The sequence below is a fragment of the Dendrobates tinctorius genome, unplaced genomic scaffold, assembly GCF_039654945.1.
Source record: "Dendrobates tinctorius isolate UK_male_01 unplaced genomic scaffold, ASM3965494v1 ptg000131l, whole genome shotgun sequence".
NCBI lineage: Eukaryota > Metazoa > Chordata > Amphibia > Anura > Dendrobatidae > Dendrobates > Dendrobates tinctorius.
In genome coordinates this window covers 893629-918562 of record NW_027361799.1, presented here as the reverse complement: position 1 = coordinate 918562, position 24934 = coordinate 893629, and the positions used below count along the sequence as shown (strand labels likewise).

Genomic DNA, 24934 nt, shown 5'->3' with positions numbered 1-24934 from the left:
GGAAGATGAGTCAGATGTTACAGATGTCTGTGGCTTGAGTGCTCCTCTTCGAATGTTCTGCTTCCATTTACAACCCTGAGTGGTCATTTTGGGGGGAGTGCAGAGTCTGGAGAAAGGGTGGTCTGCAACTGGATTGAGCTGGTGGCCTCCTTGACAACTTAAATTGAGAAAAATGACACTGCTCTTTGTGTTCCTGACATGTGCTTTTCAGACCATCCCAGAGACAGTCCATGAAAGGCATGTAGTCTGCAAGTGGGATGAGCTGAAGTGGCCGCTAGGGACCGCTAGGTGAGACCACTATTCAGATTGTGGTCCTTTTTAAGATCCCTTGAACAGGGCGGAGTAAAGAAAAGGAGTTTGGTCTGCGTGGATGACCTGTTGCTAGGTCCATAGTGATATTTGTCACATCATGTCATCTAAACTAGCAATTGACATCAACACGTCAAGAATTCTCTGGGTGCAGATGATTCTCCTGAAACATGGTGGTGTACCCTTCTCATGTCATCCTGGAAGCTGAGTGGATCCATGTTTGTCAATTGCACTTCCTGGTCTCCCTTCTGGACTCATGTGGTCATTGCAAAAGAATCCCAAAGTAAGCCTATAAAACGTAGAAAAGTGTCACAGGTTGTTGGGAGAGCGGGTAGAAAGAAGCAGGTATAATGTAGATGTCTTCAAAAACTAGATTAAAATGCAACATTATCCTTTTAATTTATTTTATTTCTTATGGATACATTAAAATGAATACTTGTTTCAAATGGCTAAATACTGCACATGTGAACTTGGCATAAAAGTGTCATTTGAACAGGTCAATGATGCTTAAAGTATTAAGTAAGATGGCAGAACATGTCATATATTTGTATGAACTTGGCATTGGAGTCTTCTGTGGATTGTCAATTCTCTGCAAAACTTTCAGATTAAAATACAGGTTTCATGCAATACTAGCTTGTTAAAGCTGCTTCTGTTTTAATAATCATGGACTTCTCAGAAGGTTCCATCACCAGGATCTGGTTAGAATGATCGTGGCACCATGTCCCTCTATGAAGTCTTAGAATTTTCACATTGGATCCAAAGAAGCAGTGTAATTTCTGTATGACTCAATGATTGGCTTTCAGGCTTCTGTCTCAAGACTTAATACAGAACCCAGAAAGCAACACATGATCATAAACTCAAGCTGTTCCATAAACTAAAAAGAACAAGCCCAGAGGTGATAATGGTAAAATGTATATCCCAAGTTTGGCAATCAAGATAATATACAACAGAAAACATAATGCGCAAAAACACTGACATAAGACCTGATATTCTCACTAAAGTAATCTGTACAGCAAGTTACAAAAAAAGCTCAAGCTATTTGTTCTCCAAATTCTTTTACAAATTCCTTTGTCTTAACTGCCAAGTTGATGCCATGGTCCAAGACATTGACTTTCCAGGGAAAATTGAGGTAATTGAAGTCCAAAACTGGATGACTACAAGAGGATCATGGATTGAAGACCTGGCCTTACATGTTTATGGCTTCTCTTAACCTCTCCCAATGAGCAGGTGGAGTACAGTCTGGACATTGTTTCCAGGTGATGTATACTCGGTACATTGTGTCACTTTCCATTGCCTTAAGCCAAAGGAAATATCCAGTCAAAGCAACAAAGACCCCTCCCCATGAACAATTATGTATAGTCGGGCTCAAGATTGAAGAATAATGTCTTAGTCCTCTGTATTCATGTACAGGGTAATGTGACATGGACAACAGTTTCCTACAAGTTGGGTCAAAGCAAAGCCACTCAGCTTGATTTTATGACAAGCTTTGTCCATGAGCAACACATTGTCTGGCTTCAGGTCCCTGTGCATCAACCCTCTACCATGCAAATAGTCGAGAGCCAAAGATATCTATAATGCACACCTGTTGACTGCATCCTTGGGAATTCCAACCTGCAGGAAACAGATCAGTACCATGAGATTTAGATTGATCTGAGCAGTGACTTGTCCAAAGCAAAAATACCAAACATTGAAGATGTTACTGTTGGGACAGTGGCTGCTATAGTGAATAAAACTGTTGCAGTGATTGCCACATGGCAATCACATTGTGTATTCTGAGAGCCACTGCCAGATTAATTGGGCAACTACTTATGTCCAGTGATGAGATATTGGGAGACCCAACTTCATCATTTTGTCTGCTGGTATTTGCTTTTGGATGCACAATAGATGGTGCAGCCTATAGGTATTTTTATGGAACAATAAAATTGGCCCCATGCATTGGTATGTCTCCAGACCACTGACAGAGCCAGCTGAATTTGCTAAGAATGAATGACCATACACTATCAATAGCTATCGACTCACCACTTATTTGGTCAACACCCATTTCTCCCAACCTTTCCAAATTCATATTTTTCTGGGAAAAGATGGGCATCTTCTATGTAAGATCATGGTGATTGGATAACTTTGCTTCTAGATGTGTGGAAACTTTTTACAGCTTATGTTGCTAAAAAAACATCTGGATTTGCCAATGACCTACAGATAAACCTCTCTGCTCTATGGTCAGTTAAAATCATTATCACATGTTTATACCTAATTTACCACTTAAACCAACTTGGTTAACTTAAATCTTGGATATGCAGGAGTTTGCATGTTGACTGTGAGTTCCAGAGGGCACCATTAAGAAAGGAGAAGGTGAGCACTGAATGTTTATCAGATCGTCAGGATATCTGTGCTGCAGGGTGAGTTTTTATTTATAATGGTGGAAGGGGGCCAAGGGTTAGATCAGATGTTACCAGTGACTAGAGGGAGACATGAACAGGTTGCTTGATTTGTCTAGGTTTTGTGCACTGGATGGATTGGAGTGACTGTGAAATGTCAGCCTTTGTGCTGTACATGGGAGAGGGGGGATGGAGGGGCTGATGTGGAGTATACAGAATGTGTTAAGGGGCAGTAGAGGCAAAAGAAAGCAGCAGCTAAGTGGTGTGCAATTTAACAAGAAGCATATTTGTTTAAATATCTGGCCAGCCTTCCCTGTCTCTTGCCCTATGCACATGCCATGTTTAACCGGCAAGACACTCTGAAAATATTGTACTTAGAAAGAAATTGTGTGCACACATGCGCTCCCCAAGCCAGATCTGAATGTATCAGAAGTTTTCTAGGATGAAAGGACTAATTTGCTTTGAATAATTACTTAATTAGCAAGTGCCCACAGCAGGCATTACTATGTAAGATGCATAAACGCTCATACTTGGCAGCAGAAAAAAAACAAGTGAAAACGCTGAACATTTTAGAAGGGGATCCCAGGGGTAACGTCTATCCTAGCAGAAAGTGACATGGTAAGCATGCCGATATGAGGAGACTTTAAAGCTGCAATGCTCCTTGGGGAAATGTGCAAGTTGTTGTATATTCAGAGGAAGAACAAGAACTCTAGCGCCACCTTTAGGGAGTAGCACATTGACCATTAGGATTGCTCCTTCCTATAGGTGGCACAAGAGTTCTAGCCCCCTTCTGAAGAGACTTTTAGCAACATTTTAGAAGCAAACGCAGGAACAAATGGTAAATGGCAGATGCCACGCACACAGATCACTGAAAAGCTTCTGGTATATTTCCAATGTCCACTCAGACCAAGGACAGATCAAATAACAGCACCCGCTGGCCATTTTCAGGATTTCTAATTCACTGTACACCTTTTCCTTTTTACATTTATTCTTTGCTATTACTTTCACAGCCACGAGTTCCTCGCTGACTGGGTGTGATGCCAAGATGACCTGAGGTAAAAATCACGACAGATCAGAACTGCCATATATTATATGAATCTGTGTAATGGATCACTACAAATAATATGCATGTCCCTCCAGTGTATCTGGTGCAGGATACATTGGGGAACACTGAGGATAAATCAACACTTGTCCAAATCCTCCCTCACCAAGCTCTTTGTAGAATTCAAAACTGCACAGATTAGTAGGGTTTTCTGTGCTGTCCACATCTCTGAAGGGTAAAGCACAGCATCTGGCATCACCATCGTCTTGAGCTGGCATGTCTGCGGCATCAGAGGTCCTCGTATACCTTCCAATTGCAGGGATTATAAAAGATTTATTAAGCTTTTAATAGAATCTCTAAATTTAACCCAATAAGAAATAAAATTAGCCTATTTGGTATCACTACATCTGAATAAGTGCAAAAATTTGGTGTAATCTTTACTTCTGGAGCCTTAGTATTTGTTACTGTAAAAGCTACTGGGTCGCCCTCCAAGGGCTGCGGGGTACTCGGTACCGGGCCGGTGTCAGGGGAACATGTCACAGCAGCGGTGACCCGGACCGTGGCCCTGGGCGCCCAAGTCAATGGCGGTATATGAAGTTAGTGAAATGGAATAGTTCGTGACGCCACCTGTGGTGCTCGGCAAGGGTGGTGTTAAGCCGACGCTGCAGACAGATCCTCTGGGACAGATGGTGGGATGCAGCAGTGATGGTATAGCCCTCCATAGGCAGGGATGATGTCCCAGGGCAGTGTAGTAGTAATGGGAAGGTGCAGGCAGTGTATAGGATGGTACCCAGATGTAGTGGTGCTGAGCAGGTTGGCGCAAGAATCAATGGAGGACACCGAGGCTAGTAGTTCCAAAGCTTTACTCTCAGTCTGCGGTAAACAAGGATGCCTGCCTCCTGGCCGTGTCCTCCGGGTCAGAGACTCAGCCAACCTCCATGCCAAATAGAAAGCTCCTCTCCAACATTCCGCCAACATGTACCTTTCCTGAACGACTCCTCTATAGCGCCTTTAAGTGTGAAGATCTCAATACCGTGGTACTCTGAAGTTCCTCCTGTCAGATGTTCCTAACAACTCTACTTGTATGGCAGACAGCTGTAGCCTCTATAGGGGACTCCTTTCTCCAGAGTCCTGGCTCTCTATTCAGTTGCTTTTGTACCCCAAGTCTAAGATGGGAGTAGTGCATTTACAGCCAACTACTCCACCGGTGTCTGCTGCAGAACCATAAGTGTCCATACTACCTCGGGGCCCCGGCCTTGCGCTGAGAACCTATAGGCAGGGTTCCTCTTCCAACACACGTTTCCTCTCTGTTCTCCCACTTCTCCGTTCCGCACTGATCTTTCTCTTATGGAAGCTTAGGTTGCAGTTCTACATCTTTCTCCTTCTGTTTCTTTCCCGTGCCAGCTGTCTCAGATCACTGAGGCAGCTGCAGCACTCCTTCCTCCATCCCTTCTTCCAGGGATCTCCACTCCTCCCGAGTGGCTTCCTTCTTCACTGACCCTCTGTCAGACTGAACCTTTAATCCTACACTTTTCCACTCTTTTATGTATCTTAACTCCACCCACCTCCCAGCACATCCAGTGTTCCATGAAGGGTACCACCAGAGGTGCCCTGCTACTCTCTAAGCACTGAGCCGCAATGTGGTTGTGCAGAACTACCCTGTTGTGTGGGGTGCGAGTGTTGGAGTGTGGAAAGGAGTTCCCACCTAATCTGGATGGTGGGGCACTACACCTTAGGAGAAGGTGCAGTACCTCTGTGGCAACTGACCTTAGGGGCGCCGCACTACAGCTACTGGTTATCTGGAAGTTCCATGTCTTTACCCAATCTTCATCTCCTCCTTTAATGGAGAATCCAAAATTTTCCCCAAAATGTGTCCTTAACCACATCTGTTTTGGGTGTTGCAACTTTCCCTTTTGTGATCACATCATTTGTAATATCACCTGACCACACAGATTCCTCTTAGTCTCTTATTTCTATTTTTCAGTAAAACACATCTGTAGGACGGCATTCCCATGTGCCTGTCTTATTAGTGTATGCAATCTCTTGTAACTGTGCGAACTTAGTCTTGGGTCCTGTGGTAGCATGTAATAAGTTTCCTGTAATATCTGCTGAATTGTCTGGTATGTCTTCATATATTAGGTATTGTAGGCTACCTTCACAAAGTCCAAGAGGATCTAGAGTTTTTGGCAAGGTTCATTCACTTCACTAGTCTTTACTCTATGATGTAAAATCTTCTGCATAGATCAGTTGAAATAGTATAGAGTAACAGAAATGTGATTCTCATCAAATAGCTTTTCCTGAGAAATGTCTTCTCCTGTAGGATTGGTGTTGAATCAAATCCATCATGGACAGGCTGTTTAATATTCCGGCTCTTATTGGAATCCATTTCTTCCTAAAATAAATGCAATATACAACTTGCATTGATCAACATGTACCCACACTTTATTGTCTGTGGGTAATTTTAACCACGTTAGGATTCTTGTTCATCAAGCATCTAATATGTCCCATGGTTTCAATAATCTCAAAGGGACCTTCCCAGTTAGTTTCCCAAGGTCCATTCTTCCTGACAGTTTAATCCTCACTAGAGCCCCTTTCTTGAATGTAGATTCATATGGTGTCTCCATTCTCTGCGTTCTTGATGCAGCATGTGGAAGTGGCTTTCAAGCTTTCCTGCAACTACTGCAACCATTTGAGCCTTGCAACAGCATCTGTTTGAGGTGTGGACAAAAATGGTTCACGTGGAAAAATTGCATTTTTCTTCCTGTCATTAGTTCGAAAGGAGGAAATGGAGTTGTGGAAGAAGTCGCTTCTCACACTCAACAGTACAAAAGTTACGGCATCAACCCAAGTATCTCCTTTGTCCAACAACATCTTAGCAATTCTGGATTTTATTGTTCTTTTCATCGTTTCCACAATACCAGCGACTGTGGATGGTAAGGTACATTAAATTGTTGTTCCCCTAGAATAGTTCAAACTGCTTGCATGACTTTTCCTGTAAAGTGACTTCCTCAATAAGAGGTGATCATTCTTGGGATCCACCAAGTACAAAAGACATGATTAAATAATGCTCGATCTGTAGACAAAGCATCTTTCCTGACAGGTAAAATACAACCCATTTAGAAATAGCATCTACTACAACCAATGCATACCTGAGACCATTTTTACCTGATGGTAACAGACCAATCTGTAACATAGACCATCTGCAGGTGCAATTTGGAGTAGTGGAGGTTTATCCTTTTGGTCTTGGATTCATTTGAGCACAAATGAGACATGATTGAACAATACTTTATATAGTCTCTTCCATCTTTTTCCATTAAAAATTCTGAGAATTCCTAACCTTTTCTCTTGGCCTAAAAGACCCAAACTTTCAGGATTATATCTTGTGAACTCAACCTGTAGATGTTTTGGTACCACAGGACGGAACTCCCCATTTAAGTCATGACACAACCCCGTTTAAACAAAAGGGAGGTTATGGATCCACTTGGGAAGCAACAAGAGATGTATTTTTCTTCTGCAAAAGGGATATGCGGGTCTGTTCTTGAACTGCTGAAACCTCAAGAGGTTAATGTTGAAACACTTTTCTTGTCACGGCTGCCTCTTTGGCTAGAATATCTGCAGTTGTATTTACAACAGATAATTCATCATATTTTTTATGGGCAGCGACTTTGACAATAGAATGAAAAACAAAAAATGGTTTTGCTGTTATCTCCAATTGTTTACAGCGTGTCACTGTGTGCAAGAGTCTTATTAAATTGTACAAAGCCTTTCTTTTCCCAAACTGTCAAATCTGTCAGTGGGTGATGGTGACAGTGCCGACATATTCCGCAGCACTTTACATTTTAGAGGGGGCCTGTACAGACAATATACACTACTGCATGCCAATAGACCCACAAAAAACAGATACCAAGAGGAATAAAGGCCCTGCATCATTCTGAAGACCAATATCTATGTATTGGATGCTTCACATTTAGTGTTGAGCATTCCAATACCACAAGTATCTGGTATCGGCCGATATTCACTGTATCGGAATTCCAATACTGAGTTCCGATACTTTTAGCATATCGAATACCGGAATCGGAAGTTCCCATAATGCTATGAGCCAGTTTGATTTGATTCAGCCAGTGACAATCCTCAGAAGTGTGGGCACATCCTGTTAGGCATGTAGGCATGTTAACTAATGGCATGGCTGTGATTGGCTGCTGAAATGATGTCTTGATGCACTATAAAAGCCACCGCCATATCTGGTTCACTCTGCTGTGAATTCAGTTAGGGACAGGCTGCTGTTGAAGACTGTGAGGGACAGTTAGAGATAGCGATTTTCACAATCAGTGTGCTTTACCCAGGCTACATAATCCACCACTGTAGCTTTCTTTTGCCTTGCAGCAGTGTTCACAGCTGTCTGCAAGGTCTGTGTGAGTGCAGCTCACGCTGAGTAGTGTGTCCTGCAGCCACATCTGGTTGTAGGCCGCTCATCGTGTCACTGCCTCATACATATTTTTCTTTTTGCTGCTCATTTTTCATTCTCCTATTAGTGTGCACTGTGCATTCATCCGTATAAATTGCTTGCAAACACTATAGGAGTAGACAGCGGAGCCTCTCTGCAGCCTTTCAGTGCTAGTGCCCAGTTTGCTGCACTGTTCACGGCTGTCGGAGAGGTCTCTGTGTGTGAATACAGCTCATGCTGAGTAGTGTGTCCTGCAGCCACGTCTGGTTGTAGGCCACTCAGTGTGCGTCACTGCCTCACACATTTTTCTTTTATTGCAGCTCATTTTTTCTTCTCCTATTAGTGTGCATCCATCCGTATCCATCTACATTGGTTGGTTGCAAACACTATATAGGAGTAGATAGAGGAGCCTTTTTTTCTGGCTTGTGCCCTTCAGCTGCAGCCAGATTAATATTACCCTATTTTTTTGGAGCCTCATCTTTTGCATTGTAGGTTACCTTCCTACATTGTAATAGCTCCAAAAAGTTAGTGATGCTATCGCTTTCAAATCTTGGTCACATCCTTTTAGTGTTTGGTTTTTTTTAAAAAAAACAAAAACAAAATAAAGTTCACCAAACACTCCATTGGACAGTTGTGTAGGCCACATTAGCTCCTATTAAAGTGTAGTCCACACACTTCATAAAATAAGTGTTTCTTATACCTATTACCAGCTGTTCAGGAATAAGCACACTAAGCCCGCCCTTTGTACTTTTCTGCCTATCTTTATCAGTCTACCAAGATGAAGGCAGCGAGTAAGGCACGTGGGCATGGTGATTCTGCAGGGAGAGGATGTGGCGTTTCAGCAGGGAGAGGATGTGGGGATTCTGTGCCTGCTGCGGGCACCAGTGAGTCACAATCCCCCAGTTTTGGCAGGCAACAGTCCTTTATGCGCAGCTTTTGTAGGACCCTGCCGTATCCCACTGCTGCGGGAGAAACAAATTGAAGCTGTTGTCGGATGGATGGCAGCTAATGCATCGACTTCAATGACTTCCACGTCCACTCAGGGCCAGAGGACTGAAGAGCAACCATCTGTCTCTTCACCACCTGCCAAAGTGCCCAGGCAGTCAGAGCCCTGGACAGGAGCCATCACAGTCTCAACTTCTGTTCTCTGAATCTGTTGGCTTGGAAAGAGGGGGCCAGCCAAGCAGCATTCAAGAATGTGAAGAGGGAGTATGCAGTGATGCGCAACTGCTTTGTCCCTCTGAATCTGAAGAGGCGGGTGGGCCAGTGCCTATGGTCAGCACACCTCGGTACGCATCAGATGATAACGAGACTCAGGTGCCACTTTCTGGTGCGTACGGTGCTGACGAGACTATCTAGGAGAAGCAGGTGTTTGAAGAGGGGAGTGTAGATGATGAGGTCCTTGACCCATCATGGTGTGAGGAACAGGAAGGTGGTGGGAGCATCTCTGAGGAAGAGATTCCCCGAACAGCCAAAACAGGAGGGAGAGGGAGGGGGCAGACTTGGTTGCCTGTAGCCTCCACTTCGGCACCCGTTAAAAGCATTTCTCTTTCAAAAGCCAAAACCGGAGGCTCCCAAGACTTGCAGTGTGTGGTCCTTTTTTGACAGTTGCAGATGACCTTTGCTTTGTCAAATGCAAGCTGTCATCAGAAAGTCAAGAGGGAAAAATGTCAGCAACCTCAATACCACAAATATGTGGAAAGATGTGCGTACCAAGCACGAGGTGGAGTTACACAGATACACTGAAAACTAGGCCAACGGAGCTGGGTACAGATCTGGAGTGTGGCGCTGTACGTGTTCTGCCAACTCCACGCATTGCAGGAATCCAGTCTGTACACATTGACTCCTCCTCCTACTCAAGTTCCTCAGAAACAGCGCTGCAGGAGCCTGTTACGACCGATATGAGAACAGCTGTGGCCAAATGTCAACAGGCCGTACTCCAATTAATTTCTTTGGGGAATCGAAGCCACACAGCGCAGGAGCTCTGGAATGCCATCAAGCAGGAGAGCGAGGTGTGGTTTGTGCCAGCAAATCTCCAGCCGGGCTTGGTAGTGTGTGACAATGGCCGAAGTCTGGTGGCAGCTCTGGGCCCAAGCAACTTCTCACATCCCATGTCTGGCACATGTGCTGAACTTGGTCATGCAGAGCTTTCTGAGGGACTATCTGGATCTTGAGGCACTGCTGCACAAGGTTCGCATAGTGTGCTCACTTGCGGCGTTCCAGCACAGCAAGATCGCGCGTTGCTGCTCTGCAGCGCCGATTACGCCTTCCGGAACATCGCATCATATGTGACCTACCCACCAGGTGGAATTCAACGTTGCATATGTTGGAGCAGTTGTTTGAGCAGCAGGCAGCAGTCATGGAGTACCAGCTGCATCGGGCACAAACAAGTCGCACTGTGCGCCGGTCACACTTCAGCACCACTGAGTGGGCCTCTATGAAGGACATCTGCCTCATTTTGTGTGCCTTCGATGATTCCACACGGACGGTGAGTGCAGATGATGCACTAGTCAGCATGACTGTCCCCCTTATCTGCCTGCTTCAAAAAACACTGCAAGCACTAAGGGAGGAGGTTTTGGAAGAGGTGGAGGATGAGCAGTCACAAATGCAATCTGCTTCTGGACAGTCTGTGCTACGTGGTTCCTCACAAAGGCCTAGGCAGGGGACACTTTGTGAGGAGGAGTCAATGGAGGAGGAAGACATCTCTAAAGAGGAGGGAGGTACACAATGCTCTAGTCAGTATGTACAGCGAGGGTGGGGTGATGCAGAGCAGGCAGAGATGATGCCTTAAGCAGGGGACAGCATTTCTTGGGCAGTTGGGAGTCTGCAGCACATGGTTGATTTCATGCTGCAGTGTCTGAGAAACGACCGCCGCATCGCTCACATTCTCAACACGGCTGATTATTGGGTGTACACCCTCCTAGATCCTCGCTACCGGGACAACTTACAAAGCCTCATCACACCGTTGAACCGGGAGCGTAAAATGCGGGAGTACCAAGACACACTGGTGCAGTCCATCATGTTCTCCATTCCACCCGAGAGCAGTGCTGCTAGTGCTTTACAAAGCAGCTCTGTGCGTAGGGGCAGTGGAGGAAGCTCTGTACAAGGAAGGCACAGAGGCAGCGCCTCGGCACAAGGCAAGACCAGTATGGCCCAAATGTGGCCAAGTTTTGTGTGTCCGCCACAAATGTCTACACAATCAGAGGGCTCCAGTCAGCAGGAGGCAACGTTTCCGTCAGATGGTGACAGAGTACATGTCTTGCCCTGTCAGTGTACTCCCAGACGGCTTTTCCCCCTTCAAGTTTTGGGTCTCAAAGCTGGATACATGGCCAGAGCTTAGCCAGTAAGCATTGGAGGTGCTGGCTTGCTCTGCTGCCAGTGTATTATCGGAATGCGTCTTTAGTGCCGCAGGTGGTGTACTAACAGACCGTCGCACGCTACTGTCCTCCGATAACATTGACCGGCTTACTTTTTTGAAAATGAACAAGGCCTGGATCTCGCCAAAATTTGCCAGTCCTCTACCAGAATAACTGGTTGGCAACAGTATCCAGGTCTCCTGTTGTGTTCATGTTTCTACCACCTGAACTGTAATCCCTGCGCTTCAACACAGCCAGTTGTTGCTCAGAAGTGCCGTCTGCACAGAGAAAAACACTAGCTCCTGTGTTAGTGGGGTTCAGTAACACCATCTGCTCCCCTGCTGTGTGGACGGCAAAGTTTCCTGCTCCCTCCACAATTGTACTACTACTGATTTTTAACCGTGCTCCACTTAGGCCTCTGGCTCCACTGTCTCTAGTATTTCCCCTGGCCTCCAACCCCACCAGTTGCTGCTCTGAAGTGGCATCTGCACAATCCACACTTGTTCCTGGGTTACTGGGGCTCAGTCACATCAGTTGATCCCCTGATGTGTTTCCAGCAATGTCTCCTGCTCTGTCCACATTCCCATTACTAGTAGTGGGAATGTGGACAGAGCAGGAGACCTTGCCGGACACACATCAGGGGATCAACTGATGTGACTGAGCCCCTGTAACCCAGGAACAAGCGTGGATTGTGCAGACGCCACTTCAGAGCAGCAACTGGCGGGGTTGGAGGCCAGGGGAAATACTAGAGACAGTAGCGCCAGAAGCCTAAGTGGAGCATGGTTACAATCAATAGTGTACAATCGATATAAAACTTGCTTCAAGTAGGCCTCAGCCTGCTCCTTGATTGATCCTGGGCTTCAACACAGCCAGTTGTTGCTCGGAAGTGCTGTCTGCACAAAGAAACACATGCTCGAGTGTTAGTGGGGTTCAGTAACGCCAGCTGCTCCCCTGCTGTGTGGATGACGGTGTCTCCTGTTGCCTCCAAAATCACACTACATCTTATTTACTACTCGCTCTAAGTAGGCCTCAGCCTGCTGTATGATTGACCCTGGGCTCCAACATCACCAGTTGCTGCTCAGAAGTGTCTTTGGCACTGGTACTCCCTCCTGCCCAGCCTGGTTCCAGCACGCCTGCTGTTTCCGGGGATTGTCAACGTCACTTTGCCACTAATACATAGTCCTGTCGTGTTGCGGTCGGGTTAGCAGTCTATGGTGCCATCAGTTTCGGTGCTTCCTATGTGGGCTGCTGGTTCCGTAGTGCCAATAGGACAAGCACCCCCTGTTGGACTGTGGGTTTCGGTAACTGCGGCCTGCTCGCAGCCTTGCAACTTTGTTTATTATGGGTACCTTGTGCTACCCATCCGGGTTCCAGCACCGTCAGCAGGTTCTCGGCAGTGCCTTTTGCCTAGGTGCCTCCTTCTCAGTATCGGAGTTCCAGCAACGTCAGCTGGTCCTTGGTAGTGCTTTGTAGCACAGGTACCTCCTGCTTATTAACAGTGTTCCAACACCATCAGCTGGTCCACGGTTGTGCCATTGGCTCTTGTTCCTTCAGCTGCCACTCTGGGTTCCAGCACCGTCAGCTGGTTCTCGCTAGTTTCATGTGCTCTTGCAGCTTCTGCTGCCCCTCTGGATTCCAGCACCATCAGCTGATCCTCGCTAGTTCCATTTGCTCTTGTTCCTTCTGCTGCCCATCCGGGTTCCAGTACTGTCAGCTGGTACTCGGCAGTTCCTCAGCCGCCTTGTACCTTCTGCTACTTTTCCAAGTTCAAGCTTGTGGAAATGGTTTCTGGTTCTCACTCTGGATCTCCCTGACGATGACCCTGAAGACCACATCGAAGAAGACCAAAAAGATGACCCTGAAGATGACAGAGAGGACAAAGAACATGAAGACAAGCGCCAAGATGCAGAACAACAAGAGACAGAAGACGAAGAAGCAGAAGAACATTAAGCATAAGACTAAAAATCAGAGCAAATGATATCTAAATTATAAGCAGAAGAAGACTAAGCAGTGTATGGGAGTGAGTCCATTCCTCCTCGTGGTGCCCCTGGAAAATGAACGCGGACAAATCCTGTTGTAAATCTTTTGTGACAGGCAGAACGGAAGGTGTAATCTTCAAACTTTCATAGATAACTACAGAAATGCCTGTCACAAATAAGAATGATGAAGAAAAATAGGAAGAAGATGAATTATAATATGAAGAAGAATCGTTGAATAAGAATATGAATAATGTGCAAAAAAAATATAAAGGTGAAGAAGATGAATAAGTTGAATAAGAAGTTGATGAAAAAGATGCTGCTGCTGAGGATCATGAAGGAGAAAGTGTGGGAGAAGTAAAAAAGGTGAAGAGCATGGAAGTAGTGAAACATACATATCTGATAAAATATAAAAGGTTAACAGTCAATATCTCTAACTCCGAACGTCTTAAAAAATTTGACCGACCCAGGTAGCGAGGGGGTCTCCTACCTCGGTCAAGCTCGGGTCCCTGGAAGCGCCACGGTGGGGCCGGGCAGGTCTCCATGACAGTGGTGGGAGACGGGTCCGGTGGACAGCCGCCTCCATATTGCCGCACCAGGAGGTATGTATGACCCGGGCCCCTCCTGGTGCGCTCTCCCAGTGGCCGCTCTCTCTCTTCCGGTGTGGCGCCCGGTCGGCGGCGCAGGTCGGCGTGCGTGGGGGTTGTGGCCTGGCCTGAGCCGGGGGGTGCCGTGCCTGCTCCTTCTGCGCGTCCCCCGCAGGCCTCAGACGGGTGGCGGAAGTGACGCGGTGGAAGGGGCGGGGCCGGGGACGCCAAAACCGGAAGTCGGGGGCCGGCTTCCGGCGCGCGCCGCTTGTGCGCGGAGGTCCTGGGCGGCGCGCAGTGGCTGGGGAGGACCGGAGCTTGCGGGGGGAGGGTCGAGGGGGGGTCCCGGGTGGGGGTGCGTGCGAGAACCCTGTTGACCCGGGCAAGGAGGCCTTAAAAGGCAGGAGGTGACGCTGCTGAGGTGCTTCTGAAGGCCAGCGATGGATACGACAGAAGCCCCCTTAGAGCAGCTGGACGAGGTGCAGGAGCACCCACAGAAATGGGCCACAGTGAAACCGCATGCGAGTGGCCAGCAGAAGAAACAAACGGACGGGCGAACAAAGCCACAGAAGTTCCTCCAGGCTAAAGGACCCTCCTGCCTCCCTCCGTGATCCGGTACCTGCCTCATCTGCATGGGTAAGAGATCTCCGTGAATGTACCCTGATGCAGTGTTCCCTTATGTTTTGTTCACAGGGGAGGAAAGCTACGGGAAAACAGAAGCACAGGGAATGTGCCCTCTGTAGTTGCCCCTTGCCGGACGGCCACCCTAAAAAGTTGTCAGCCATGCGTGAGACAAACTGTAGGGGTGGAAGTGGACGTTAGCCCTGGGGTAGATTGACAGGCCCTTACACTCTCCCCCATCCATACAGGTAGCGGAAGAAACGCCGGACTTCACCACAAGCCTGAGGGACATAATCAGGACAGAGATAAAGGCCCTATCTAAAAAGGATTCCTCTAGGGGAAGAGAATGTAGTTTCTCAGGTTCAGAGTCCTCGACCGCCCTAAGGATCGATGACTCTTCAGATTCCCCGGCCTCCACTTCATCTTCAGAGGAAGACTCGAGTCGATTCTGCTTCCCCTTAGACCAGATGGATAAGCTAGTTAAAGCAATAAGGTCCACCATGGGGGTAGCAGACACAAAACCGGAACTTTCAGCTCAGGACGTGATGTTCGGGGGTCTAGATCCCAGGAAGCGGAAGGCCTTTCCATTAAATGATAAGGTCCAGAGCCTATTTGATAGGGAATGGAAGAGACCTGAAAAAAGAGGCTCCTTACCTCTGGCCTTCAAACGGAGGTACCCGTTTGACGACCCAGTGGTAAACAGATGGGATAAAGCCCCTAAACTGGAAGCGGCAGTAGTCAAAGCCTCCAAAAAATCCTCCATTCCCTTCGACGATATGGCCTCCTTAAAAGACCTGTTAGATAAGAAAGCAGACTCCTTTTTGAAGGGAACTTGGGAGATGTCAGCAGGTGCTCTAAGACCAGCGATAGCTGCCACATGTCCGGCCAGATCCATGATGGTCTGGCTAGACCAATTGGATTCCCAACTAAAGGACGGAGTGTCAAGAGCTTCTATCAGGAAAACGCTGCCAATCATCCAAAGTGCGGCAGCTTTTTTGGCGGATGCTTTAGCGGACTCTGCGAGGATGGCAGCCAGAACTGCGAGTTTATCTAATGCAGCTCGAAGGGCCCTTTGGTTAAAATGCTGGCCGGGAGATATCCAGGCCAGATCACGACTCTGCTCCATTCCATGTGAGGGCGAATATCTGTTTGGCCCAGTCTTGGATGAACTCTTAGAGAAAGCCGGGGATGATAAAAAGAAGTTCCCCAGTCTACCGAATCCTTCCTACAGACGTCCCTTTACCAGGAAAGGCTATTTCCGTAGAAGGCCGTCCAGAGATCAGGGCAGATGGGAGGACAAAAGGAGAGGTACAGGCTTCATGTTCTGAGGAGGGGGGCGTCAAGAAGGTCCAGCACGTGACACTAAAAAACCTCCCCAATGACTAGTTGCCCCGGTAGGGGGGAGACTAGCTGCCTTCTACCCAGCCTGGTCCTTGATTTCCAATAGTAAATGGATACTGGGGGTGATAGCTGCGGGTCTACGCCTAGAATTCGCCCGGGTTCCCCAAGATCGATTTAAGGTCACCCCGCTCAGGTCTTCCACACCAGAACAAGCTGCCCTGGAGGCCGAGGTGCATGATCTCTGCCGTAAGAGGGTCCTGATGGTGGTCCCAGAGGGAGAAACGGGAAAAGGGTTTTACTCCCCCCTGTTCCTGGTCTGCAAACCAGACTGGTCCTTCAGAACTATAATAAACCTTAAATCCCTCAACAAATTCCTGGTCATACGCCTGTTTAAGATGGAGACAATTAAATCAACAATAAAATTACTGTTTCAAAACTGTTTTATTGTGGTCTTAGATTTAAAAGACGCTTACTACCATATTCCCATTCATGCAGCCCATCAGCGGTTTCTCAGAGTGGCGGTTCAGCTAGATGGGTCAGTCCAACATTTTCAATATGCAGCTCTCCCCTTTGGGGTGGCAGTCGCTCCCCGTGTGTTTACCAAAGTTGTAGCGGAAATTATGGCCCATCTTCGAGAATCGGACATTCTTGTGATCCCCTACTTAGATGACTTCCTGATCGTAGGGAAAACAGCAAAACATTGTCTGGAACAACTACAAAGGGCAATGTCTGCCCTAGAGGGGTTAGGATGGCTGCTTAACATTAAAAAGTCTCGGTTACAGCCGGTGAGAGTCCAACAATTCTTGGGCCTGATCCTAGACTCTGAGAAACAGGAATGCTTGCAATAACCCTACCATGTCCCTCAGGAAAGCAATGTCCCTTCTGGGTTCCCTCTCGTCCTGTATCCCGGCAGTCCAGTGGGCACAGTTTCATACAAGAAAACTGCAGGGCGAGGTCTTAAGGCATCAGACCTTGTGGGTTACTTGGAGGGTCAGCTAACCTTGTCCTGAAACACAAGGGAGTCCCTAGAGTGGTGGCTAGTCAAGGATAATTTATCCAAAGGGGTCCCCTGGGAGTATGACACATCCCGCATAATCACCATGGATGCTAGCCCTTCCGGTTGGGGGGCTCATATGGGTGAGATTCTGGTACAGGGCCTATGGGAGCATCATCAGATAGAAATGTCATCTAATCTGAAAGAGTTGACAGCAGTAGAGCAGGCAGCTAAGGAGCTACTTGTGTATCTACAGGGCCATCATGTGCGAGTGTTCTCCGACAATCAGGTCACCGTGGCTTATATCAACCACCAAGGCGGGACTGGTTCCAAACCCCTGATGAATGTGGCAGAACGGTTATTCCGGCTAGCAGAGCAGCATTTTCAATCTTTAACAGCTCTACATATAAAAGGGAAGGAAAATATCACAGCAGATTTCCTAAGCCGCAATCCACTAAAACAAGGAGAATGGTCCCTAAGCACCTCCATCTTCGACCTGATTGTACAAAGATGGGGACAACCAGAGGTAGACCTCTTCGCTACCAGGGAAAACAGAAAATTAAAACAACTTTGTTCCCTAAATCCCAGAGAGAACCCCCTGGCGGTAGATGCCTTTCTGATAAAGTGGGACTTCAGGCTAGCATACGCCTTCCCTCCCCTATCGCTACTACCCCTGGTGATGAAGAAAATCAGGAGAGACAAAGCAAGGGTGATAGTTATCGCTCCATTTTGGCCCAGGAGGGCTTGGTTTTCTTGCCTCAGGACCATGTCAGTGTCCGACCCTTGGGTCCTTCCGGACATCCCGGATCTCATATCCCAGGGCCCTGTGTTCCATCCTCAGGTGGCTGGCCTACATCTGACAGTGTGGAGTTTGAATGGACACTACTGAGAGAAAAAGGCTTCTCCCCAGACCTGATTAGCACCCTACTTAAAAGTAGAAAAGTCATCACTACCAAAATCTGTCAGAATTTGGAAAAAATTCCTGCAGAACTCTGGAGTGGTCGCTGGCGCTTCAGCACCTGTAAACCAAATCTTAGTTTCTTCAGAAAGGTCTGGATATGGGGCTCTCCACTAGTACCCTTAAAGTACAAGTATCAGCCTTGGGGGCCCTCTTTAGCTGCAACATCGCAGGTAATTACTGGATCAGTAGATTCACTAAGGCAGCAGGTAGATCCAGGCCAATAGCGAAGGATAGATTCATGTCGTGGGACTTGAACCTAGTCCTCACGGCTATGACAGAAGCCCCATTCGAACCTATCTCCTTAGCTTCCATAAAGAACCTGTCCCTCAAAGTAGCTTTCCTGGTAGCTCTAACCTCAGCTCGTAGGGTAAGCGACATCCAGGCATTATCTAGACGTCCTCCTTATATACAGTTCAAGGACGATGGGGTAATACTCAGACCTGATATGGCATATTTACCTAAGGTAGTTTCCAGCTTTCATAGGACACAGGAGATAGTCCTTCCATCTTTCCTCCCTAATCCAGCTAATGAGAAGGAAGAGAAGCTTCACACCTTGGATGTTAGGAAATGCCTCATAGAATATCTGGCAGTTACCGATCCCTGGAAAAAAGATAATGCCCTGTTTGTCTCTCATCATGGCCCTAGGAAAGGTTGTAGAGCGTCAAAAAGTACACTAGCCAGGTGGGTTAGAGAAGCGATCTCAATAGCATACACCTCAAAAGGCAGGTCGCCACCCAGGAAGCTGAGGGCGCATTCCACCAGAGCCATGGCGACCTCGTGGGCCGAAAGGTCAGAAGTGTCCATTGACCAGATATGTAAGGCGGCTACTTGGTCCTCTCCGAGCACCTTTTATAGTCATTATAGGCTAGACTTGGGTGCTTCCACAGACCTCTTTTGGTATAAGGGTACTGCAGGCTGTAGTCCCTCCCTAAATAGTTTTACTCTCTGTGTAATTCTCTCAGGTGGTGCTGTCATGGACGACCGATGGTCTTCGAAAAACACCGTTAACCGGTGAGTAACTGAGTCCATGACAGCACCCGTATATTCCCTCCCTTTAGTTTAAATTTGGGTGTGCACCTCTTCCTCTTGTATGTACACTGGCAAAGAATAGTTGTGTAAAGTACTGTATATAATTTTGCTATTAACCATTGTGGTCCTCTTGTGCTCTGTAATCCAACTGATGCGTGGGAGAGGTGCCGCCCTTTTGTATCTGTAGGTTTCCTGTTCCTGAAGGGCGGATCCCCTCTCTCAGGTGGTGCTGTCATGGACTCCGAAAAACACCGTTAACCGGTGAGTAAGACTATCTGACCTTGTATCTAGTTCAGATTCGCTCACAATTAGGAGCCATTTATTATCAATCATCTTGATGACAGACAACTTCCACCCAGAACAGATCAGCTGCAGCTTCTAGAATAACATGGTGATCTGAGAGACGTCTCTTCCTGCCATTGGCGTCACATCAGCTCCTCAGTGCTGCTCCTATGTGGTCACTGGTTATTGTGAGGCTCATTAGTATAATCCAACATTTCCCCTCACCTCAGGTGTCTCCTTCTCCCTGGAAGCCAAAAATTTACTTCTGCATTAGGCTGTTCACCCCTATTCTGAGATGGACAAAACCTTATGCCTGAATTATGCAAATGTTGATTAAGTAAATTTGTGGGATAATTACTTGTTTAAAAAAAAAAGTTTGTTAGAATTTATTACTAATAATTCATTTCAGTTCAGTGATCTGATCAGTCTTCACCAGTGGAGATATCTGGCAGTAATGCCGGGGTCACACTGGCAAAGAATACGGCTGAGTGAGAGGTGCTAAAAGCACGCATTAGACACGGACCAATGATTCTCTATGGGGTCCCTCGCACCAGCCGTATATTTCTCATCCGTATTCTACGCTCCGTGCCAATCGCAGCATGCTGCAATTGTCAGCGTACTTCGGCCGTAGTACGCCAATGCAAGGCTAAGGGTGCGCCAAAAATACGATTTCCACACGGACCACACATGTGACTTGCGAGAAATACGCACCCGGTGTCTTTTAGCAAAGCCAGCAATTCAGTGCGCTTTACAGTAAACTCACACTGACAGTTTTATTAAAGAAACGAAAGAATAGATATAGACACATTAAAATACATATATATAGAATGTGTGTATATGTGTGTGTGTGTGTATGTGTGTGTGTATATGTGTGTGTGTGTATATGTATATGTATGTGTGTGTATATATATGTATATGTGTGTGTGTGTGTATATATATATATATATATATATATATATATATATATATATATATATATATATATATATATATATATATATATATATATATAGTGTGTCTATATCCATTCTTTGGTTTCTGTTATAAACCCTGTCATAGGGCTCCATTATATGTCCATTTTGCAAGCCTGCGAGAAAATCTCGCCATACGGATGCTTACATGCGAAAAATACGCGACCACACCTTGATTACGGATGACATACGGAGCACTGTTTAGGGGCCATTCATCCGTATTACGCATGTAAACTACTGACCGTATTTTGCGTCGGTTAGTGTGACCCCGGCCTTAGGCACACGGTGATTTTCTTCCTGTTGATTTGGAGAATGGAGCAGGTGGAAGACCGCACAAAAGAAGTGACATGCTGCATTTTTTGGACCGCACAAAAACCGCGTGGAGAAAACCGCAGCGTGTGCACAGCGTTTTTTTTTTTTTCAATTGTTACCACCCACCTTTCATGTCTCCCCTTTTTCCCCTCATAGATTGTAAGCTTGCGAGCAGGGCCCTCATTCCTCTTGGTATCTGTTATGATCTATGTGATTATTGTTATGCTGTAATTTCTATCGTCTGTACAAGTCCTCTCTGAAATGTAAAGTGCTGCGGAATATGTCGGCGCTATAGAAGTAAAATTTATTATTTTTCATTGATTTATGCATCGTGTGTACATAGCCTCTTACCTGCGGATCCGCAACAATGCAAATCAATAAAAAAAAACCGCTGTGCACATGCTGCGGTTTTTGTGCGGGCCAAAAAATGCAGCATGTCGCTACTTTTATGTGGTTTTCCACCTGCTCCATTCTCCTAATCTGCAGTGGAAAACCACACAAACTGCTGGATAAACCGCTATAAAAAGAAATCCGCAGGAAAAATGCAGGTCATTTGACCTGCGGATTTCTTAACCTGTGCGGAAAAATCCGTAGGAAGAAAATCACCGTGTGCACTTAGCCTTACATTTTACTGTAAATCACTTTGCGTATCTGCAGCGTTTGTGCCGTAAAATCTGCTGCGGATCCGCAGGAAAAATGTATCGTCTGAACATGGCCTAAGTGTTCCATTGTTCTGCAGTGCTCCCAGTGGAAAGATTTAGTATTGCAGTATTCAGTGACATGTCATGGATGTCCATAATGGTTGTAATTCCAAGAAGTCTTAGAAAATTTCCACTTCTTATGCAAGATTGTGTGATGATCCATGCATAAAGCAATCAGGACTGTAGACTTCTGTCTCAATATTCAGGTTCTGTTTTTATCATAAATTAAAGCTGTTGGCTGTCCTGCCTCTATTACCAATTCTTCATCAACTGCCAAGTTAAGGCTCATTCACACGTCAGTGTTTGGTCCGTATTTTGCATGAGTGTTTGTATGCCAAAGCCAGGAATGGAACTTATGGAGAAAAAATATAATTGAAAGACTGACTCCTGTTCCTTATTTTGGAGACATTCCTGGTTTTGGCATACAAATACTGATGAAATACTGATGTGTGAAAGAGGCCTTAGTCTGAGTTGACAAGTTGGCATATAATCTAGCAAAAAATAGCTCTCAGCTTGGTATTATGGTGACAATTTATTCCAGGAGTAGTACACAGTAGTAAAGGTTTTGGTCAGACAAGTAACCTTCAGTGTAATAGATTAACATAGACCTAGATGATCATGCACACATGAGTTGAGACTGGGCAAGAAGCTGCATGAAGGTAAAACTTACTAGCTGTATGAGCTCCTGAATTACCCTGGCTTTGTCCTCATGCAGTCCAAGGACCAGATCACAGCGGGCAATGCAGCCAGGAAGGACCACATTGAGAGGAAAGCATCCATCTCCAACAAGACCACCAGCTGCATATTCAAACTGCTACAAAAATCTGGTATCATGACAGCATTTGTGGCTAAGTGCTGTGCAACTGGTTCATTGTCATTCTGTGAGATGATCCCTATACAGTGGGTGGGCAGGAGAATAGCCACCAGTTCATTCCTAAATAGAAATCCTGGGGGTACCAGAAGGATATAAATTTTATCCTCCTAAAGTATAGCTGTTGTGAACTCATCTTATGGTTTACCGCTGGCTGTGTTGACAGAGGAGTCATGAGTTCTCCATCGGGGCTCCCTCTAGTTGTGACCATAGGTAATGAAGCTGATCTGAATGGCAGAGACCTGCCACCTGAGGAGGAGGACTGTGAGTGGACATCAGAAGTCTCTGACTGGATTTAAGTCAGCCGACTCCCTAATTTTGTGCTGGTGACTTTTTTTTTTTTTTCCTCCCCTGAGGTTCTGGTTTCCAGTTCTGTTCCTGCCTTCTTGAGCTAATTGTGTTCTGCTATATTTTCATATGAGATTTGGTCTGGTTTACTCAGTTTTTGAGGTCAGCCAGCCCCTGCTGGGGCTGTGCTGAATTTCCATTCTTATGTCTCCGTTTATGCCAGTTTGCGTTTTGTCCCTGATCAGATTGGGCTTTTTGCTCTGTCTTCAGAATATACCAGAGTGCTGATATAGGGAATTGAAGCCTAGCGGCTTCAGGGTTTTTGTTATCAGAAAGTGTTGGACATTTTTTGGCTGGGTTTTGTATGTGATTGCAGATAGCATCATTCCTTTCCTGTCCTTTCTAGTTAGTGTGGGCCCCATCATTTTCTCAGCCTATTTTTCTATCTGTTTGTGGTTTCATCTAGCCTCACCGACAATACATGTTTGGGGTCTGCTCTGGGGCAGTTTAGATTTCCCCTTTTCTTGCTTTAGGCTTATTTAGTTCTCAGGCTGTGACAAGGCGTCTAGGATCTTCGTAGGTACGCTCCACGGCTACTGCTAGTTGTGTGGACAGGATCAGGGGTCTGCAATCAGCTTAGTTACCAACCTCTCTGGTTTTCCATGGCTTAGTATGTTTTTGTTTTTCCTCGTCGGTGACTCATTCATAACATATAGCTGTCTTTCAAGGATGATGCCAATAATGACTCTCAATGGTCTGAAAATCAGCTGATTGCAACTAAACTGTGCTGGCCTTGTGATTGGCCAGGCAGGAGTGGACATCATGAACCATTCCACAGTGGCCATCTTTGAAATTCTGGAAAAAACATGGTCAGCACAAGACTGCACCCGAGTGAATATGAAGATTGAGTTTGGTGTGGATGTGACTAAAAAAGAAATGGTCTTTGCTGATGTGATTGATAATGACTTGTGGCATCTATGGCCCTCAGGTGATCAGACCCAGCAGAAGGATGAACAGACTTACCACGAAAAGTCAAAAGAAACTGAGTGGGTTGCAGACAAAGTGGAGTTACTGGTGACCTAGTCATAGCCAAGAATGGATTGTTGATGGGGTGAATTTCTGACCTAGTCCACTGTGAAAAGATTAAGCAATCTGTGCAAATTATGGCATCCCATGTGAACTGAGGGAGATGTCTGATCACAAAGGACCTGATGAGACTGCCTGTTTGTGTTGGTCTCTCCAGGCATGTGATGTGACTGTCACACAGCCGCAACACATGGAGCTGTGGCGCCTAACCGCTGATAAATGGGAGCTCTCCAGGTTTCCGATGCAGCTATTTGGAAACCGCTAATAGTATTCGGAAAAGACCTAGTGATGGGCGAGCACTAAAAAGCTCGGTGGCTCATTGGTTGGGTCCAGCAAATTGGAATACCCAATAAACCTGTGTAATGAGCTCAATGTAAGTCTATGGGAAAAAGTGAACAGTAAGTACTTGTGCCAAGACCTACCACCCCCAACCCCCCTCGGGTGATTTTGGGGCCCCAAAAAAATCTGAAATCATTAGGAACAGTGTTCAAATTACATGGTATCATCATGGGGAATACCCCTGGAAGCATTTCAGACTCCCAGGTCAAAGCTATGAACAATGTTGCTAGTCCTATGCCATTTTTACAGGCACACAATAAAACATACAAAAATGAAACTGAAATGGATTTTCCTGGGAAATATGTTAAGGAACATCCTTTTCATGGTAATTTGTATGTAAGACAAAATAAATAACCCAAAACAAGAATGTTCTTCCACCACTTGGGCTATGTTCACACATAGTGTTTTGGATGGTTTTCCAAATTTAGCATTGCTTTCAACCAAGACACATGCATTCACTGGGAAATGTCACTTGAAGTGGAGACAAAAGGGAGATGGTAGAAAATGCTTCTTGTGTAAGGTGCAGCCATTAGTAGAAGATGGAGGGTGTTCCCATAGTGCTGCATGAAGTATATTTCAGAATTCCGAATTCTGTTCTGTGCTCACCTCCATTTGTCTTGGCAGTACTGTGCAGCGGTTTGGCTGATTTGCACATGGTTAGTGATGGGAAGAGCTCTTTTACTCTAATTGGGTACTGTTCAAGAAGCTTCTTGAATCCCCTTTATCAAATTGCTCTAATGTATTGATTCCTTCTTCCACTTCATCTTCTTCTTGGTCTTCTTTCTTCTGTCCACTTTCTCTTAATTGATGTAGGTCTGTGGAACTAGACAGGCAAGTTAGTTAACTTATGCTCTCAATGGTAGTAATAACTAAAACTAATTGACCAAACTTCTTCCATAATGCATCATTGCTTATCTCCACTTCTATAAAGATGGGTGGCAGGGCTGCCTATGGCTGGAGGTGAGACTTATTTTGAGCTTTCTCCTCTTTCACCCAATATTGTTGTTGTTAAACTTCAGATGGGAAATTCCTTCTTGCTGATGGGTATG

General features: G+C 46.0%; 1 long non-coding RNA gene and 1 pseudogene across 1 annotated transcript in view; both read left to right on the top strand.

The window, feature by feature from the left end:
• Positions 1-24934, top strand: part of LOC141047985 (uncharacterized) — a 227564-nt gene that overhangs the window by 110412 nt on the left and 92218 nt on the right. The window lies entirely within an intron of this gene.
• On the top strand, positions 1403-23811 carry LOC141048004 (bifunctional phosphoribosylaminoimidazole carboxylase/phosphoribosylaminoimidazole succinocarboxamide synthetase-like; annotated as a pseudogene).